We start from the raw sequence: 4,438 nt of genomic DNA on the forward strand, positions 1-4,438 counted from the left end.
AGCGGTGCGCGCGCGAGTTCAAAGCGCTGAGTTAACGCTTCGAAACCCCCGAGTCTCTGGAAATATGACGACTTTATTTTCTTATTTTCTTGATTTTTTTCCATAGTTAGCTTATAGTTAAGTAAGAGTTTGTATTTTATTTTTGGTTTGGTTCGTGGGGTTTATTGTCCCAAAGCATCTCAGGCTATGAGAGACGCCGTATTGGAGGACTCCGGAAATTTCGACCACCTGGGGTTCTTTAACGTGCACTGACATCGCACAACACACGGGCGGCTTGCTTTTCGCCTCCATCGAAAACGCTGCCATTTTCACAATACTGTAAATCCTCATTCGAGCCCAGGCAGGGAGGGCAGAAAAATACACTCACCGAATAAAAGGACCGGGAACATAAATATGAAGGCAGTAAAATTGCCTAGATTAGAGCTCAGATAATCTAAAATAGGTCACGAAGTGCCTTGCTAAAATCGAGAGCCGATATCGATCATGGAGGCAAGGCATTCCGTTTGTCAATAGTTCTCGAAAAAATAAAAAAAAATTATAAAAGCTTAAAGGTGGCAGCATGCGCGAAGTATATGGTGCTAAGGTGCGATCATGCTGACGACGGGTTCTACGCGCTTTTGAAAACTCTACATACTGACCTGGGGAGATGCCTAGTTTTTCATGAAGTAGACGGTGAAGGAAGGATAGGCGGTTGATCTTATGTTTGACACGGAGAGGTCTGTTATCGTTCACTGCCATTAATGGAGATGGGGAATCGTTTCTATTTTGTTTATCAGATATAAAACGTACTGCGCGTCTGTATATTTCTTGTAGTTCTGTGATGTCCTTTCTTACATGGGGAGCCCGAGCAACCGTGTCGTATTCGAGCTTTTATCTTTTAAGTGTATTGTAGGCTAGGTGCGAGGTGGAAGTTTATGGCGAAGAAAACCAAGTTTACGAAAATTTGATGACTTAATGTGCTCTTGTGATCATTCTAATTCATTTCAATCGGTCATACCGAAGATACTGATGTATATATCATGCAGTCATCGGCAAACAGAGCAGTCTTGACGGTGTGATTAATTCCGAAAACGAAATCATTTATTTTGTTAATCGGGGATCCAGGCACTGGTAGCGGGCACTGGTAGCGAGCAAGACCGGAGCGAGGGTGGCTTAACTTGCAGACAGCTAGTTCGGAAAAGCCCTTCCTCTTTCTCGGCGGTCTGACTGCTCAATCGAAACTTCTTTACAATCTGACCCCCGCAGAAAAGAGGAGCCACCTTGGCGACTCAAGGAGACGAAATGATGGCAGGATCGTAATAAGGCTTGAAACGGTCGACGTGAACAATCTCACGCCCACGGCGACGAAGGTCGGTGGAAGCGCCTAGCGGTTCGACTAGGTAATTGACTGGAGAAGTCTGTTGGAGCACTAAATAGGGTCCGTGGTACTTGGCAGTAAACTTGCTGGTCAGACCTGGGCCTGCTTGCACGAAACGATCTTAAGACTGTCTTAGCTAAGTCCAGACTGAACTCAGTCTACAGGATAGGCCGTTACCATGACCGATTAAGACTGGAGTTGAGACTGGGCTTTAGTCTTGACTTGAATCAAGTCGCTTGCACGATTGCGACTCTAGTGCCGTCTTAGTTAAGACACAAAGAACGCCAGATAACTAAGTAGAGAAATTAGGGAAATACACGGATGCGGTGGCCCGGTCCCCGCTGTAAAAAGTAAATATTCCGTCAGTCTTTCGCTGCGTAAAATCCGTGCCATTGCTTTTTGCGGCTTAAGATTGTGTTACGAGGTAAAAAGCCCCAAGTGGTTACTGAAGGCGTTCCAGAAAGCCACTACGGTGAACACGAGCTGAACCGAAGCGTTCGGAACCCGAGCCGTCTTAATGAAGTCTGGTCTTACTTAAGACACCGTTTAAGTCTGGACTTAGTTCGGACTTCATCGTGCAAGCCGGGCCTGGTGGTGTCGATGGGACCCAGAGCCATACGTGAGCATCGGGAGAGAATTTAAAGATAATTTCAAGGCGAGTTAGGTGGGTCGCGAAGTCGGATAAAAATACGCGAAATCATCCAAGTAGCAATATTCTCCGCAGAACAATACGGCAGAACAACTTTTCGTAACAAGCCGCACAGTCTAACGTCAATAACCGACACAGCAGCGCCAGTATCTACAAGCGCAAGAGTACTTTTATTTAATTATTACAAATACCTACAGTGCCCATTGGGCATTATCGTAGGAGGGTTAGTTGCAAACATAAAGCAAACAGAAAAGCTGAAGCGAAAGCACACAATGCCAAGTGTAAAAGACCCACCCAACAAATATTTGTGACTCAGTTTCACAATAAATTGCACTGCCTGTAATGTAACACAGATTCATATAATGTTCTCGATGGCTAGTGAAAAATTGGGTGTAGATACGTCCTAATCCGGGAATAAATTCCAATCTGAAATTGAGCGCCGAAAGAATGAAAAACTTAAACGCATTTATGCGACTTTGATATGACCTGATGTTTTTTGGAATTGTCTCGTCTCTTACACTGATGAGGTTGTTTTAAATATGTGTTCCTATCAATTCCTGTGTTACTATTGTTAATGTTGTTCAAAAGCTTTAACCAGAAGATTTTCCTGCGTGCGAAGAGCAGTTTCAAACCTAGACGTTCCTTGATTTGAGAACTAATTCTGTAGTCGTAGATAGTCGTGACGAATCTTGCCGCCCTTTTTTGAGCACGCTCTAACTTATCTTCAAGGGTTTTTGTGAAGGGGTTCCAAGCCACACACGCGTATTCTAATACCGGCCTGATATTAAAGAGGTAGAATATTTCCTTCAGGGCTTTTGGTGCACACCTGAAATTTCTTTGAAAAAGATGTAAAGGGCGACTTGCTTTAGCGCATGTAGTTTGAATGTAATTTGTCCAGTCCAATGTCGCCGTTAATGTGACGCCCAGATATTTGAGTTCCTCGAGACATTGTACTAAAGTATTATTTATGAACTATGAGCTGGAGAACATTCCCTTTTGTTCGTGAACTGCACATGATAGCATTTTGCTGCATTCAGGTCCATTTTCTATTTAACCACACCAGGAACAGAGTTTTCGAAGATCAGACTGCAAGACGCTTATATCTTCTACACATGACACAGCGTTATACACAACACAGTCGTCAGCGTATATCTAACATTCGAAGCAAGGCCTTCAGTTAAATCATTGATATACACGAGGAACAGGAGAGGCCCCAGGACGGGTCCTGTTTCCCAGGGCCCAGGAAGGATCCTGTACAAACATTTTCAATGGTAAGTTCGATTAAATTGTTCGGTGGCGAAGCAGGACTTTCACTGGTCGACGAAAGCGCAGTTCTTGCCTGCGGAACTGCGTCTAGTGGTTTTCCGGCATCGGTAAAGGCGAGCGACGACGCGGAGAGGTTGAGTGGTGGTCATGCGAGAAGTGGTTGAAGTGGGACGAGGTCTGAGGTGACGCACGGGGTGGGGACGGTGGCTGCGCGTAGGTGAGCGGGCTCTTATCGAAAACGTACGGGGCCGGCGACGGCGGCACAGGCGTGCAACATGGCCAGGGAGACCATATGCAAAGCAAATGGGCCGGTTGTCAGATGTGCGCCAAGGGCGTAGAATAGGTGGCGCACGGCGCTGAGGCGGACCATACGATGGCAAAGTCGTAGGAGGGGGTGATCTTGCGGCAACCTCAGCATAGGATAGTGGAGTGGGTCCGGACGTCGGGACAGCGTCGGCATGAATGAGCTGAGCTGTCAGTGGAGCGGCATGAAGACTTGTTTGTCGAGGGGGCGGAAGTGCTTCGGCAACTTTTTCCTGAATAACCTGGCGTATGGTCAGAGCCAGGTGTGAACTGGAATGCGGAACGTTTGGAATTAGCGGTAATTTCCGTGCATCTTTTTCCCGTACGAAGTCTTTGATTTCTTGAAAAAGTGTGGAGCTGACAGTAGCATCAGACATGGCTTCAGGTTGTCGAGACACGATGCGTTGGCGACGAAGGTCGTCGTAGCTTTGATCACATCGCTTACAGCGCGGGGCTCTTTGGCCACGAGAATGTTGAATACGTCTTCGTGGATGCGCCTCAAGATGTGGCGAATATTCTCGGCTTGAGTCATCGATGCATTTACACGATGACACAAATCTAAAACGTCTTCGATGTAGCTTGTGAAGGTTTCGCCGGGGCATATTATTTTATTCTCTTTTTGGTTGCCTCACCATATTATATGTCTGCTGCACCCGCTCGCGCAAACGGTGTTCGACGCGAATGTTGCGCACCAGAGGGAGACCGAAGGCATCCACAAAGCAAGATTTGAACGAGGCCCAAGTTGAAATGTCAGCCTCGTGATCAGCGAACCACAACTTTGCTACTTGTGTTAGGTAGAAGATAACGGTGTTAAGTTTCAATACGTCATCCCACTTATTGTGGGTGCTTACACGTTCATACGA

Source organism: Amblyomma maculatum, chromosome 5, assembly GCF_055883805.1.
Source record: "Amblyomma maculatum isolate TAMU_Amacu chromosome 5, ASM5588380v1, whole genome shotgun sequence".
NCBI lineage: Eukaryota > Metazoa > Arthropoda > Arachnida > Ixodida > Ixodidae > Amblyomma > Amblyomma maculatum.